Source organism: Indicator indicator, chromosome 1 (assembly GCF_027791375.1).
Source record: "Indicator indicator isolate 239-I01 chromosome 1, UM_Iind_1.1, whole genome shotgun sequence".
Classification (NCBI taxonomy): domain Eukaryota; kingdom Metazoa; phylum Chordata; class Aves; order Piciformes; family Indicatoridae; genus Indicator; species Indicator indicator.
This window is the reverse complement of record NC_072010.1, coordinates 33,531,915-33,549,440: the sequence shown is the minus strand read 5'-3', so window position 1 is coordinate 33,549,440 and position 17,526 is coordinate 33,531,915.

The window sequence follows — 17,526 nt, the reverse complement described above, 5'->3', positions numbered from 1 at the left end:
AAAATGAAGCTTGTCTCCTTGCACTGCCTGTCCTCGTCTCCCCTTCTAGCTTTTAAAGCTCTGCACGCTCCTGCCAGATCTGGCAGATAAATGACAGTGTTAAGAGACACTCTTAGAGGTTTTATGGGAACTGACAGCTGAGAACAGCTCAGCTGTTACACATATTTGTCAGTGGCTGGCCACTGCTCGTATTAGCCAACACATGAATATAGGGAGACTCCTAGCTAGCTGCAACGTCTGTTGTTGCTTGTATAGTTGCTTGGACAAAAGAGGTAGGTAGATGGAATCTGAGGATAGAGCCATAAATACTGCAGGTGAAGTTTAGAGCACATCCAGGCAGGGAATAGCAACTTGATGGGGAAGGGTTGAGGGAGGCTTCAGGATTGTTTGTGTGCTCTAGGGTGATGTGGGAAAAACATGCTCTTTCTTTTGGTAGGAATTGCAAAAGGGAAAAGACTCAAGTGTGTATAAATTGAGGCTTCAATACAAATCCTCAAGCCTTTTTTTTTTGTTTTTTGTAAGGAACTGAATTGAATTCAAGCAATTATTTTATACTGTATAATAAACATTTCTTTTTAATGTTAATATTGTTTTCTTACAAAATACATTTCTAAGAAAAAATCCCTACTTTGTAATTTCTTTGTTTTCCTATGTGCCCAAATATTTCTTGTGGAGCTTTGATCATTTTGCTCAGATTTCAGAACATTCAGGCAGGGTACACTATAACTCACTCTAGAATGCTGAAGCACAAATTGACTGCTTTGAGATTTGAATTTTGATTTGGTTTCAAATGTGCATCCACCACATTCAAGTAGGGTTGCATCATTATTGATAATTTGTCAGGAAATAAGGATCTCCCATTTATATTTTACACCAAAGAGTTGTCAATTCAAAACTAGAAATGACTGAAGAATCTTGGGGCTTTAAAAAAAAAATTCTAGAGCTACAGGTCACACTCAATCATAGTTTTTTCCACTATGGAGATGTCCAGTGGCAGGCTGGGAGAAACATGTCTCTTTGTCTGTTCTGGGGGTTAAGTCGCCTTCTGGGGACATAGAAATAGGGGTTCAAATCATTTGAAAGTTGACTTAGACTTGGTGCTTAGTAGTTGACCTTGGCAAATGTTATGCCTCTATGGTATACAAAAAAGGGGAACCATCAGCACTAAATGTCATTTGAATGACAGTGGCTATGAGCTCTGAGAGTGTGCTAGGTGAGGGCACAGCACCTGTAGCATGTGCTGAGCCCCTATTGCTTACCCATGGCAGCCTAAGACAGCAGAGATTAGAAGAGGGCATCTGAGGCTCCTCGTAGGAGTGCTGTATGCATCCAGATTTTACAATGTAACACAGGCCTTTGTGTTTCCCTTGTGCTCTTGTGACCAAGAAGGCCAATGGTATCCTGGGATGCATTAAGAAGAGTGTGAGCAGCAGGCTGAGGGAGGTTCTCCTCCCCCCTACTCTGCCCTACACATCTGGAATACTGAGTCCAGTTTTGGGCTCCCCAGTTCAAGAGACCAGGGAATACTGGAGGCTATCAAGAACAGTGGAGGCTACAAAGATGATTAGAGGATGGGAGCATCTCTCTTACGAGGAAAGGATGAAAGACCTAGGACTATTTAGTGTGGAAAAAAAAATAGGATAGGGTCTTACCCATGCTTATAAACGCCTAAAGGGTAGATGTGAAGCAAATGGGGCCAGTCTTTCCAGTGGTGCCCAGCAACAGGACAAGGGGCAATGGGCACAAACTAGAACACAGAAAGTTCCAATTAAACATAACTTTTTCACTTTGAGGGTGACAGAGCACTGGAACAGGATGCTCAGAGAGGTTGTGGAGTCTCCTCTGGCAACTTTCAAAACCCACCTGGATACATTCCTGTGCAATCTGATCTAGGTGACCCTGCTTTAGCAGGGGACTTTGATAAGATGATCCCCAGAGGTCCCTTCCAGTCCCTACCATTCTGGGATTCTGTGATGCTGTAATGACTTTGACACCTTAATGATTTGGGAGGGATGTTATCATGACTCTGTGTCCTCTGGATGTAAATTACCCAGTTAGGTGGTAAAATAGTCCTCATATAGGGGCTATATAGGCTACCCTGGGGGTTATAATTAGGAACCACACTGGTTATTCTCTCTACAAAATAGGAAACAAATAGAAGGTCCTATTTTACCTGTCTTGCCCTGCACCTTGTCCCTTCTTACCCTGAAATGCATTTAAAAGGAAGCAAGAAGCTCCACAAAGATCTGTTAGGACAGTTTGATTTTGCTTTTTATTATCAGCGCAGCCACACATTGAAAAGCATCAACACTGTCATTTGAGGTAGCAGTAGGCACGTATGCCAAGATGATAAAGCAAAACAACCTGCTCTAGCACTGACCTTCCTAAAACCAAGTGTTCCACCAGAAGTGTCTGTTCTTTCCTGTCCACTTCATTTATTTGATTGCTTCATCAGGACAAAATTAATGAAGAGCGTAATCAATGAAGAGAGTTACCTTGAGAAGAAGGTAACGCTTTCTTGGGTAAGAAGGGTACATGTGACTCTTATTTTATAATCTTCAAAAGATAGTTTTGGTCTGTGGACAGATGATGATTATTTGCTGGAACTTGAAGTTAAAAAAACCAACCAACCAAACAAACCTTACTTGGAAATAGTTTATTTGGAATCCAGTGTGTTTGAATGCCTGTAAGCATCTGTATATTCTTACTCTGTTCTTGCTGAAGAAGTGAATTTTCATACGTGGGGTTATGATTGCATATTTTGGCACCTGGGTACTCCTCCCCCTCTGCCTTCCCAGGCTCTTTCCAGCTAGTGAGTGTTTCTTTTTCTGTCTGTCCCACTTCCTTTTCTCTGGCTCTTTCCAGCTGCCAGTGTCTCCTGCTCACCCCACTCTCGCTGACTTACAACTCTTTTTTGCTGCTGGTAGCTACAGCCTTGGGTCAGATCTACACATTTTTCCCCTTATTTAGCCTAATTTCAGGTGGCCTTGCTGTGTCTTTGAATAGAAAGCAAGAAGAGTTTGTAAAAAGATTTTTGAGACATTGATGCAAGGTCTGAACTGGATAGGAAGAAAGGGAAGTAACAGGAGAATTAGGAACCAGCAGACTGGACACATAAAGCAGTCCTTAGGGCCCTTTGGTTTGATGCACCAATTTTGGAAGGCTCCAAACAACTGTCTGCTGTTACAAGCTTAGTCCCCAGCAAAACTTCACAAACATGACCATATGCAGCATTTTGCTATGGTGATTTGAGAAAACTTGCACCTAAACCTGCAAGTGTTCTTGCACATATTTCTTGTTCTTTCTTCCTCTCTGTATTGATGCCTTGTCCGGTGTTCCCTGGTTGCTGGTATTCAGGATCACAACCTGTGGACTTTGCCAGCTGTTGTGTTTTTTAACTCACTGGGGCTTGACCCTATAGACACCATTCCTTTGTCTAATGTTACCATTTGTGACTAGCTCCAAAACAAAGCTCAGTTATGGAAAGCTGAGAAACCCATTTCAGCTTGAGATCGTTTAAAAGAGATTTCAGAAATTTCTAGGCAACTTTGGATATTTTGTTTGTGAGGTTTGTTTTGGTTTTGTTTTCCTTTCCTGCCTTTTTTTTTTTTTTTCCCTCCCCTTAAGTTTGAATATACCAAAATTTCTATCTGGGTTTCCAAGGAAATACTTGTGCTGGGGTAAAGGCGATTTACTGCTATCTGTTTACAATCCACTTTATGAAGCTTAGGGAGGGCCTATTTTCCTGCCATCATTCAGTGACTGAGCCACGTGGTCTCTGCCGCCTGCCCTCTTGCACGAGACACTTTGCTTTTCTCCAGACCACACATCACCAAACTCCAATCAATTTATGTTGGGCTGTTACAGAAGACAAGCAGGAACTCAAATTGTTTCCAGCTCCATATGTGCTGCAAGTCATGAAATGATAGATCCATTTTCCCAACCTTCAGGTTCTTTATTCATCCACTGCGTGACGGATGCCTAGTTCTTCTTTGAGCAGAGAATGACAGAATCCTTCTTTGACTGCCAAGCTCACATTTTGGGTGTTAATCATGTCTTCACAACCATGATGTAGCTGCTGCCTTATCCTGTCAGTCACAAACTCCTCAGTCCTTAGGTCTGTACTACCATGTGTGAGTAAGGCTGCCTGGTGGGCAGTTTTGGGGATCTCAGGTTCACAGGGGGACGATACACAAAGAGGATCTCCTTTGTCTGTACCCTTCCCAGCAGATCGTTGATTTTTGAGTGCTAAAATACGACCACATGGAAGGTAACTGTTTAGGAAGTTCAGATACTTTCTTGTACACAATGTTTTTACCCCATGCCCCACCAGTCTGAAGGATTTTAACCCACTCTTCCCTATTAATTTTCCTGTCTATATCACAAAACCTCACCGGAGACTGGAATCGCAACTCTCCTTGGGCACATATAAAATGAGTTCACTACAGATGTTGGCTGTGAATACATAGAGTGGAGCAAGCCTCCACTGTTAGTCCAGACTTCATTGCTGACCTGGTACAGGTTCATGTGCCTGCTCTGACCACAGAGTGGGTACTCTGCCTTGCTGACATCCCACACAAGTGATGTACAGCAAATGGTGTAACATGTACACACTTGTTTTGCCCTCTGAGCAGTGATAACTAATGACACTGCTTTACTTGGCAACCATGTGCAGATTTTCTACTCCTTTTTTGTTGTATAAGCATGTCCCGAATATAATTCTTTCTGCATTACACAGAAGTCTAATCAGCTCCTTGGCTACCTACAGCATTTTGCTATGTTACTGTCACTAAATATTTTTTCTGCAGCACAATATCATATGCAGTAGCACAGCTTAAACAAAACAAGATCCATCTGGTTTAATGTTTTATCACTCATCATGGCTCCAGATCTTTGTTCTGGAAAAACAACTGCAGTTCTGGAAATGGATTGTTATGTTATTTCTGTCCAGCTAACTGGAAGAGGGCTGGAGTTACGAGGCAGTGAGTGGCATACAGCCTTGCAGCTTAAGCCAGACTCCCTCTTAAGCAGAAGATCCTAACAAGTTGCAACCCACTAAGTTGTACTTTTCTTGTATGAAGCTGAGCATATGTGCTGCATGCCCTGGAGCTTGACAGGGAGGGCTCCTCCAAGCAGGTCAAAACAGAGCTAGCAAGAATGCTAAAATAAACCCGCATCTTTGATCTAGCACTGTTGATATAGAGCAGTAAATCAGAGAATAATCTGGTAGCACAAAACATTTTAAATTTCTTTACTATTACCTGAAAGCAGCTGTTGATTTTACTACCTATAGTCACCTGTAAATGTATAGCTGAATTAATACTTGTCAATGTATTGTTGAATTACTACTTCTGTGAATCTGCATTTTATCTCAAAACTAACAGTCCTGTTAGTACCACTTTGAATAAGAAGAGATAATTTTATTTAGACCTCATTAGCCTTTTCATAAGTCTAAAAAGTAGTATAGTAAAGCAGTATCAAGCTTGTAGAACTACAGTCCAGCATTCTGCTGCCTGTGGCTTAGTAGCACTTTGTTCTATAGTTTCTTCTTTACTATCTGGCTATTTTAAAAATTATTTCTATTTTTGTTTTTGGTTTTTTTTTTTTTTCTGAAAAAATATGTTTTAAAAACATGTATTTATTTATTTATTTTCCCCAAAAAATGACAAGCCAAGTAAAAATGCTCCCATGATTTATCTTGAAATCATCCCAAACAAATTTCCTCAAGTTTGCTCTTATTCTCTGGTATATGCCATCTGCACACTTGCAGAATTTTGCTGATGTGTGGGATTGTGAAACAAAGCAGCTCACATAAAAAAAGATAATTGAGAACTCCATTGGCCCAGCTGTGCTGTGAGACTTGCTGAATGTGAAAAATTCCTTAAATTGCTTGTTACATTTCATTCAGTTTTATTAATCTTGATTAATATTGTACTGGTAAGAAAGGGCTTAGCTTCTCACTTTGAAATCAGTGGACGTTTTCCTGCTGACATCAATGAGATTAGTATTATAAATAGTTTTGTGTGAGACAGTTTCTTTTGAAGCCCTTTTTTAGGAGATGGCTATATTAGTGTATGCTATGTGTTAGTATACCAGTCAGTATATGCTGCTGTTTGTCACTGTGCAATATAAACCACTCTAAAACATGCACAACAATGCAAGTAACGTTTCTTCCACATAATATCCACTAGTTGTATCTATTTCAAATACAGCACGAAAATTCCACATATACTGAGAATTACATAGTCCTGGGAATAATATTTTCTTACTGGTGACATTTCCTAGCTTTGTATCTCTTGTGAGATCTGCCATGAAGGAAGATTGTAGCTTGTTTTGGCATTTCCACACCTGTGTTAAACTGATGATACTAAACGACTTTGGCAGCATCAACAACAAATTAATAGGTGATGGAAATACGTCTTTGCTCACCAAATTGAATCATAGAATCAGTCAGGGTTGGAAGGGACCACAAGGATCATTTAGTCCCAACTACCCTGCCATGGGCAGGGACACCTCACACTACATCAGGCTGGCCAGAGCCTCATCCAGCCTGGCCTTAAACACCTCCAGGGACAGGGCCTCAGCCACCTCCCTGGACAATCCATTCCAGGCTCTCACCACTCTCATGGGGAAGAATTTCTTCCTCACGTCCAGCCCGAATCTCCCCACTTCCAACTTTATTCCATTCCCCCTAGTCCTATCACTACCTGATATCCTAAAAAGTCCCTCCCCAGCTTTCTTGTCCAGAATGGTCAATCTCTTTTTGGTATCCCAGCTAGGAACAGACCAGGAACAGGAACAAGGGCTCATAGCTGTTTCGTCCTAATTCTGGAGGCCATAATCAAGTGAGGGAGAAGAAATATGACACATCTGACTTGCAGAGACTTTTATATTGCCTTATCAAACATGCTTATGCAATGTGTGTAAAAATATGACCCAAGCATAAATTCTGCCTTGGTGGTAGAGAAGCTTTTTTTTTTTTTTTTGCTTTATTTTTGTTAGTCTTCCCAGGTATTGATGAAACTGAGAGGCAAACAGAAGGAGGCTCCACTCAGTATCCTCCGTCCTCTGCTTATGAGCCAAATGCCCAGGAGCACAGATGGCCTTTATGACCATTATGGGCTGGAGACACATTCAATGAAAAGTAATTTAAGTTCTTACAGAAAAAAAAGTATATGAATGTGGGTTTGCTCCCAACACGAGACAGTCTGAATCAACAATGGGAATGGGCCAGTTACCAAAGAGTCTGCTGGAGCAAGTTCCTGCTGCCAGGGCAGGATCTCCTCTCCCTCTTGGCCATTAGAGGGAGGAAAAAATAACAGACTATAAGAGCCACTAAAATAAGGACCAACACCAAGAATGTACCATGGGTTTAATACCAGCTCCTCCTCTCGAAGTAATTATAGCTGATGTTGCCCAATGGTTACCAATGAACTATCTTTCATCGTGGTCTTTTGTTTGGAGTCAGTAGTTTGGGTTGAACATCAAGACCAGCACACACCAGCCGGCTTCTCACGGAGAGTAAAATAGGACTGAAGGTGACAGTGAGCATCGTGCTGCTTCAGCTATGAAAACAGAAGCCAAGTTTGGGCTAGACCAAAGCCCTTCCTACATGTTTGTTTCACATTATATAACCTTTACCCAGAAATTCACCACAGCACTAATTTTAAAGTGAGAAAAGGCCAGGCTAAATGAAACAGCGGTGTTGCTCACATTATCAACTCCTGTGTACTCGGAAATGAGGTACTTACTAAAAATGTATCGGTGAACTCAGAAATTTTCTTTGAATTTCGTGATGTGACCTAGATTTAGGTGGTGCAAATCAGACTGGCAATACCATGTTCACCTAATCCATTCCCATAAAGGTGCAAAGGAGATGACATATAACTGTCACCATCACTCCTCTGTACTTGTGTTTGTAAGGCAATTATTTTTTGTTATGAGGAAAATTAACTCAGCATATACCTCTCAAAGCTCAAGTTTTGCATCACTCCCAAATTTCAGTGCTACAAGTTTTGGTTGTTCTTTTGCTAAGGAAGTGAGTTTTCCATATAGAGGAACCTCCATTTTAATTACAGGAGCAGTTCCTCTGTTCATCAATACAAACTTTTCTATCGTTATTCCTCTTGTTCATCTTTTTGGATGTGATGATGAACACTGCTCTCTGTTACCTTCAGTGTTTAAGGCAGAACCTTATTTGACACGGTGAAAAGTTTGGAAAAGTAGTAGGAGACATCTCTGCAAATGGCAGTTAGCAGTTAGGAAATACTCATTAAGGTTTTGATGCTTTTGCTAGAACTGTAATGTGCTCCTCTAGAATCAAAGTATTTAAGAGGAAAACTGCTTCCAGAAAACCTGCCAGACCATTTCTATGTAGAAGGCCATACCATCACCATGTGTCTTTGCTTTTAAGGATGCAAATTATTCTGATTTTGCACATGGACAGAACTCCCCTCATCTGAACAACTCCTGCCTAACCCAGGTAGAAATGTAGAGAGAAAGCACACTGATGCTTTCTGCCCTGGAGGAAAGAAGCCCACTGCTGTACTTGGAGAACATCAAAGCCATGGGTAAGTGCAGCTGCTTTATAAAATGTATTTGCTTAGTGTTTAAAGATTCTCAGATGTTCAGCCATGATGTAGGGAGACCAGAAAAGCAATCACTTTCCTCCATAGCTGCATACTGTTTGTGTGAGAAGAGAAAGAATGGCAGCCGTGCTCTCCCCATGCTTCTCCATGTTTCACCCTTGTCAGCAGTGCCAGTCATTCTGCCTGAGCTTCTCAACCACTGGGCAACCCCACCCACTTCAGTCTGAAGTGATTTTCAACTGTGACTTTCAGATAACTGTCCTTTTCAGGGATTTATGGAAGAGCCCCAGGTCTGTTTTGATCATTGGGGCTTGGCAGAAAAGTATTTCTGAGGCTCTGAATCTAAGAGATCAGTACCTTTGCGTTTTATCCTTCTTTTTTTTTTTGGCCTTTGCTTTCTAAAAAAAAAACAAATCCAGTACTGTTAGCTTTCCAGGATCCAGATAAAAAGGGGCAATGATTTGAGATGATAGTCCAGCTCACTTCTCATGAGGAGATTTCCAAATTTACAATACTGAGCTGAGCACAGTGAGTGCAGCCTACCTGCAAAACTAGGTCACATCTTCAAGCTGTAACTTAAACTAGGTCATACTTTCTGACTAGTGCTGAGGGGGAGTAAGAGTTTCAAAAGCTTGTAAATTACCATTTCCTGGAAAAGGCCCAAAATGATTAAGTGCTATCCAAAAAATCAACCAACTCAGCTTGACACATACAAGGAAGTTCATAAAATATCACTTTATTTACCTCTGCTTCATGAATGGAAATGTATTTCAAAAATAATTGGGGTATAAACATTGATGCTGCCTGTGGTTTAAGCTGCTACTGACTCATTTAAAGTTTTGTTTTTTTTTTTTTAACAGGAGAACTCAATACAGACTTTTCTGGGTCCATTCCTATAAATTGCATGAGGGGGAGGTTTACTCTGCCAAGCTTGAAAGTCACTTGGGTTTGCAGGGGTCAGAGAAGAAATTTAGAACTTTGCTAACTAAATTCATCAACATATCATTTTAACATCAACAATCCTCACAACACCATGCAAAGTAGGAAGCTCTTGGAAATTATAAATCAAAAACTAGAACACTCAATAGGTTCTTTAGACTCACTAATGGGAAAATCAGCCTCAGATGCTCACCATGTCTGTGAAATCGACTGACCAAAACTAACTTTTCTGACAATTTGACATCTCTGTGCTGTTTCCTGCAATCATTGATTTCTGTGCAAGAAAGGGCTGATACCTGCAGGTTCTTCTTAACATCTCCATTATGTCCTAACTCTATGTCATAGCAAAAAATAACTGGGACATTTTTTAGGATCATAAATAATACACCTGGCCAAAAGTATCTGATTACAGAATAACAACAGCAATGAAAAATCCTGGCTGAGATAAAGGTGAACTCAAGGGCCTTGCTACTAATCTTACTCTGAGCTGAGAACTGGCTCAGAAAAACCCAGACTAAGCTTTTCTCCTCTAAATTTTCCTGTCTGCTGTGTGGAAAGTGAAGTGTCTGGACTAATATCTGTAAGGGAAGGTGAGCAATGCTGGCATGGCTGTTTGAGCTACCTTTCCTTCTGCTGCAAGCTTGTGAGAGTAGGTCTCTCAACTCTAAATCCTCTCTGGTTTACATAGCAATGCGTCTCACCTTCCACTCAGGGTCTTGGGGAAGCCTTGTGGCTAGAAGGCTTGAGAAGGCACATCAGGGACTTTTGCTGCCTTCCTTTTCTCTCCCTGTGCTGACAGTCTGCTTACTCACATCCTGCTCCTTGTGACATGTCTGCCTCCCCAGCTGCTTCACCTTTGCTCTGCTCAAGTCCTCCTCTCCTCCTTACCCTGTCTCTCTCCCTCATTCTTTCTTAGTTTGCCTGTCCCAGAGCAACCCCTTTTCCACCTTGCAGAAGCCCTGCATTCATTTGACCCTGCTATGGTCTTTACCACGATGACTTGACAGACTGCTTCTTTATAGAATCATAGAATCAACCAGGTTGGAAGAGACCTCCAAGATCATCCAGTCCAACCCATCACCCAGCTCTATCCAATCAACTAGACCATGGCACTAAGTGCCTCATCCAGTCTTCTCTTGAACATCTCCAGGGACAGCGACTCCACCACCTCCCTGGGCAGCCCATTCCAATGGGCAATCACTGTCTCTGTGAAGAACTTCTTCCTAATATCCAGCCTATACCTCCCCTGGCCCTGAATCTGGTGATATCCTTGGTTAATCCTTAGATATCAGTGTAACAATTGTGATTAAAGCTAAACTGTGTTTTACATGCAGTTGAAGTAACTTGCTCCAGTGGGTTACTAGATGAGACAAGTGGAGGATTTTTGACTCCTGTATCTGCGCACTGGAAAGCTTTTTCTTGTGGCAGCACAGAGAGGAGGACAGCACATATCCCTCTAAAGAAGATGATGGGGGATATGCATTCTCCCCTCTTCTCCCTCATATTTAGTGAGCTCTCTTAAATGTTCAAGAAAGAACATATGCTTTGTCAGAGTTCCTTTATCTCCCATGGTTAGGGAGATATTAACCCCACTCCTCCAGTGACTGTTGCTGGGAAGTCCCTCCTTCTGCTGTTTTGTGTCCAAAGTTTAAATAGCTCCCAGATGATTATTGTAATCCTAGCTAGCATCCACAGTGCAAAAACTGAGCCAGGTATCAGCCATTGGCAGGCTGTAGACATATAACACAGCAAGGCAACTGCACTACCTAGAATTTTCTCTTCATTTGAAATACATAATAAAAGTATGAAGCAGGAAACAGGTTATCTGGTAAAATTTCAAATGATGCTGTTATCTGGTATAACATTAGCTCATGCTAGAATTCGATGCCTTCCAGTCCCTGATATAAGTTGTGATGAGCCGTTATTCATTTAAATTCTCTTAGCAAAGGGGTAGACATGCACATTCTGCTCTGCTTTATTATTTCTGGGTTATTTAAAACAAACAAACAAACAAACAAAAACCCCACCCTTTCAGCTTTCTTCTATCCCAGAAGAAAGGGCTACATCAAAAGAAGTGTGGCCAGCAGGTGGCAGATATGATTCTGCCACTCTGCTCTGCTGAGATCTCACCTGGAGTACTGGGACCAGTTCTGGGGCCCCCAACATAAGAGAGACACAAACCAGCAGCTCCAGAGGAGGGCCATAAAGAGGATCATAGCGCTGGAGCATCCCTCCTATGAAGACAGGCTGAAAGAATTGGGGCTGTTCAGCCTGGAGAAGAGAAGGCTCAGGGGAGACCTTATAACTACATTTCAGTATATGAAGGGGACCTACAGAAAGGCTGGGAAAGGACTGTTTAGAAGGGCTTGTAGCAATAGGATGGGGGGCAATGGTTTTAAACTGGAGCAGGGTTGATTTAGGTTGGATATAAGGAAGAAATTCTTTACAATGAGAGTGGTAAAATAGTGGAACAGATTGCCCAGGGACGTGGTTGAGACCCCATCCCTGAAGACATTCAAGATCAGACTTGATGTGGCCCTGGGCAGCCTGATCTAGTTGGCGGTGTCCCTGCTCACTGCAGGGGGATTGGACAAGATGACTTTTGAGGGTCTTTTCCAACCCAGTGCAATCTGTGAATCTGTAAATTAGGCAGCAGGGTTATGATGAAATACAGATATGTACATGTATGTCTTCAAAGATTTTATAGACATAGACTCACAAATTAAAATTTTCACTTCTGAATTAAATGTTCATTTTTGTTTCCCTGGAACCACAGCAGCACAAACGGATCCAAGAATGCCCTCATGCTATCTGATAAAGTTCATCCTTTGACAAATGTTTAAACATCAGATGAATGGGGCCCTCACTACAAGAAAGACATTGAGGTCTTGCAGCAGGTTCAGTGAACGGCAACAAAGCTGGTGAAGGATCTGGAGAATATGTCTTATGAGGAGCAGCTGAGGGAACTGGGGTTGTTTAGCCTGGAGAAAAGGAAGCTGAGGAGAGACCTTATTGCTCTCTACAACTACCTGAAAGGAGCTTGTAGTGAGGTGGGGGTTGGTCTCTTCTCCCTAGTCAGAAGTGATAGGATGAGTTGCACCAGGGGAAGTTTAGATTAGATATTAGAAGAAACTTCTTCACTGAAAGGGTGACCAAACACTGGACTAGGATCCCCCAGAGAGGTGGTTGAATCCCCATCCAGGGAGGTGTTTAAAAGATGCATGGATATGGTGCCAAGGGACGTGGTTTAGCACAAGACTTGACAGAGTTAGATAATGGTTGAACTTGGTAATCCTCAAGGTCTTTTCCAACCAAAGCAATTCTATACAATTTCATGATTCTAGGTGGGGTCCAAATCTGCTGTGAAAGGGGAGATGGAAAAGGTGGAAGGATGCTTCTTGTTGAGATATCTATCTCACCAGTCCAAGGAGGCTCTGTGTTTTGTTTGGCCTTAACTACTGCATACCAAATTTTTAGACAGAGCTGCCCAGATGGACCTGTGTACTCCTGTTCAGCACAGCTTTTGGTATGACTGGCAAATCCCAGATTTCTGGAGCCACCCCATGGAAGCCTTCCAGCACAACCAAACTGTTCTCTGAGTAGGCAGATAGCTTGCTGAGGGTAGGGAAAACAAACTACTGCTGAACTCCCCGGAATATGAGAGCCAAAAAGCAAAGATCACCTCTGCCAGTGGCAAAAGAGGTAAGGAGGGCTCAGAAGATGCTGTAAGACCCTCCTAGACAGGTAACAGCATATACCCTGGAGTGATCTACAAAAAACCCCCAAAAAACTAACAATGAGAAACATGCTAGGTAGAGATGAAATTGCAAAAGGGATGTCAAGAACCAAATCAACCTTAGAGAAAAGGTTCTGGCTGCTCACCTGAAGGCTCTTGGTAGTGGGTACTAGGTGAAATCATCAAGTGGTTTCCACAGGACTTGTGTGTAGATGGAGTATGTACTTGGTCCCCACAGCTCCAGCAGCTGCAGCAGGGGTTGCTTACCTTCCACGCCTTCCCTGCTGATCCTGATGTGCTGAGCAGGACCCAGCAAGGCAGAGGGCTGAGAAACACACCCTTCCTGCTGGACACTTGTAAATGAAAGAGATGAGCAGAATGTAAACCAAAAAGGATGAATGTGGCCTTTAGCTTCCCCCTTGGCAAGCTTTGGTTGATTTGACTCTCTGCCACCATGAAAAACGGCTGAAAGAGCATTCCAAGCCAGCAGCTGGGCTACTTTGTGTTTAATCTGACAGAAAATCAAAACATTTTTTAGCAAAATAGAAAATTTTCTCAGGGAAAATTGCCTTTTGGTAAGGATGGTGTTATTATCCCACTAAAGTAATTCCAGATATCCAGATATACTGGTGCAGTGCTGACATAACAAACTGTGAAGCAACAACTCTGTGTGGGGTGAACCTCTCCAGGATGTAGAATTCCAGAGAATCATGACCATCCAAGCTGTTTTGCTTCTTTTTGCCTTTCACAGCAGGTTCAACTACACTTCCCTCTGTCATCCTCTGGCAATATATACATATTCTTTCCTGATAGCCCATTTCTGCTCCCCTCTCATCCCACCTTTTAAAATTTCAGTTCACTTGGCATTTTCTTATTCATCCAGACTGGCCTCTTGCTATATCAATGCCATGTACTCTGTCTTGAACATTGTGGTGGACTATTCTTGTGTAATAAGGTGGTTGCTCAGCCAGCTCTCTCAGGCTTCCAGCCTCTTACAGGACCCTGCCTACTACTGCCCTGGAAAAAAACCCAAACTTCACCCTGCTGAAATTCATAATAATTTTTGCACTAGTTGCCTTCCTCACCACTCAGGAGGGTCCTAGGCTCACAAATTAAAATTTTCTCAGGATCTCAACAGCCAAGGCTGCTATCAGCTATCACATCCACATTTTTCATTATCTGTGAGCAGCTGAATTGGCTGAGCTCCTTCCTAGTTGTCCTGTCCTGTCCTTACTGACTTGTCTGAGCTCCACATGCTGCCCTTCCAGCAGATGCTAGAGTGGGTAAACTCTCACCTCGAGAACTATGGCCTCGGATCAGGAGATTTCATCCAGTTCTTTAAAGAACTTTCCATTTTTGACCAGGCAGTCTGTGGCAGATGCTCGTTATGGGATCCCTCCTTGCTGATCCTGAGCTTCAACAAAACGAATTTGTAGATAAGTGCAACCTGAAAATGTGTCTAAGCCATACGGTGCCAAACAATGTCTTCTCATCACCAAAAAGTAGCTGGATATATGTTTATTATTGAGGACCAAATCAAATAAAAGACACTGTACACAAAAACAAGACAGTGAAGAGTCTGCAGGTGAAAAATATATTAATTTATTCTTGGGTGTACACTTCAGTTCTAATGAGATTTTGATTCCATCGACTACGACCTGAAGCCAGGTTGGCAAACACACAAACCCTGAATTTAATCAAGCCTTTCACTGTTTGCAAAGCAGCAAACGATATGCTTGGTAAGCAGAGTAGACATATCTGCATGCTAATCTCTCTGCAGTGGGCAATGTTTGCCATGCACAACTGGCCTGTGGCTGCTCTTGCCAAACTCCTCTGAGTAAATGAATGGAGCATATAAATTTGCAGGAATAAAAAGAGCATATCAGGCTTCAAATTTCTCTGCATTTTTTTGGAGAATATTAGCAAAGAAAGAACCGAAATGCAGAGCAGAGCTGTGTTAGCTGGAGCAGGCTACCTGAAGTGAGAAACATCACCCAGATCACAGCTCAAGTAAAGAATTCCCTGGGAATCTGTAGATGTTAAAATGCAGCGGGTTAGTTTGGGACTCCTGCCCAAGGCATGGTGCTTCGTAGTCTAATTCTCCCTCCCCCAGAATAGCACTTTCCCTGTAAGGCCTTCCCAAAATCTTAAGGAATTGTATCTTTATGGACTTGATGATCTCTTTGGGTCCCTTCCAACCCCTGACATCCTGTGATCTACAGGTGTAATGGAGAACAACAGCCTTTCCACCACAGAGCTGTACAGGAGAAGAGAAAGGAGAGACAGCACAGTGAACAGGAACATGTCTGTCAAAGAAACCTGAATGCTGTAAAGCCAAATTAAAGGCAGCCAACCTCCACTGATTTCTCAGGATTTAGGACCTTAAACAGCTTACAAAATCTGTGCCACAGAAGAAATTATTTTGTTTTAAGCTGCATCTTGAGCTAAGGCTTTGTTTTCCTGTCTACACTTCTGCAGTTTCCAATTTACTCTTTCAAAGGTCCACACTTTTCCTGTCTCTGAATAGTCTGCCTTACTGTCCACACTTACTCCAGTGGATCTGTGGGCAGGACTCCAGTGCATGCTGGTATCTGCACAGCACTGTGGGATTAAGTTCTGAGTCTCCTAGGAATGAGGTCAGGGAAGGTTTTTCCAGGGCTTTGCCTTCTGGTCTTCACAGCGTACTCAGTTTGTGCAGACTGACTGAATATTAAGTCTTTAAGAGGTTATGTTATTCAGGACTAAATACAATGTTGATCAGAGATCACAGAATCATAGAATGGTTTGGGTACCTCTAAAGGTCATCCAGTCCAACCTCCTCTGCAGTAAGCAGGGATATCCTCAACTAGATCAGGTTACCCAGAGCCCTGTTAATATCTCCAGGGATGGGGCCTCAACCACCTCCCTGGGCAACCTGTTCCAGTGTTCCACCACTCTCATGGTAAAGAACTTGCTCAGACATTCAGGTGTATTTGCACCTGAAAACCTGTGCTTGCCTTTGGAGTTATTTATACAGGCTGTTCCTAATTAGTGGAATTTGTTGTGGCATTCTAAAAGTGTTAAGGAAGTGCCTGGGGCACAGAGATGATGTTGCTTATGGTTTGGTAAACTAATTTTGTTGGAGCTGGAGCTTGTTTAAGGCCTGATTCCTGCTCATGGTCGCAATGTGTTCTGATAGTCAAGCTCAGCAGTGGTAGAAGTGTGAGTCATAGTGGGAATGCCTCCATCAGTCAGGGGGATGGTTGCCCATACAACTTTGGTTGGCAAACTCATCCCAGAGGTTAGCAGCCTAATATTACATGCAGTCTACTCAGACTTCATGTTGGTAAAACATTAAGATGTTCTTCCCTCATGCAGAAGTAAACCTACTGCAGTTCCACCTTACTTTCATATTCCTTCTGTTTCAATGCAGAACACTTCTCAAGGGATGCTCAATCATCTGTCTACTTCTTGACAGGACTTACACTCACTCACCAGGGAGGTGCCACAGGCAGCCACAGGAACTGACATTGCTCTGCACCTTGTGCTTCGTGAGCCTGGGATGTCAGAGCAGAATGGCAGTCAGATGCTGAGACCTGGATGGAGACTTTCAGGCTCTGAGTCCCTATCACTGCCTCTCAAGGGGCAATAAGGCTAATACCCTAAAGTCACCAGCTTCACAGATAGGTGTGCACCCGCATCCCTGTACAGCGTGCATATGTTACATGTATCTGGAATCTGACAAACGTGGAGTTTAAGTGGTGCCCAAAAGATGGCACTGTTTATTTGTGCTTTTTTTCTTTCTTAATTGCATATCCTCTTCTAGACCTACAAAGTTAAGACAGAACTTATATTCTCTATGGTGAAAAGCGAGGCAAATCAAACTATTGCTGCAGTGTGGCCTTTCCTGTAGCCTTTCACGGGCAGCATTTTAATGAAAATGGGTATATTGATGTTGCCTTGTAACTACAAAGTAGTTGCCCTTTTATTTTCATCTAGCATTTTCACCGTAGATATTTCAGCCTCATGCGTTCAATTTAACGCCTGGTGATTGAAGAATGTGCTTTAGTTATTTAAAAGGAGAAAGAATTATTGACATAAGATGGATCAGAGGCAGAGTTTTGCCTAGAGGGGCCAAAAAAAGTTAGCATAAACTTCTCTGCCTGCGCAGTAATTGTTATCTCTATGTGCTGAAAACAAATGCCCAACAAATGCCAAATAACATGACAGCCAAATTACAATGAATCAGTTGCCCACATTTCTGTTTGAACAGCCAAATCTCAA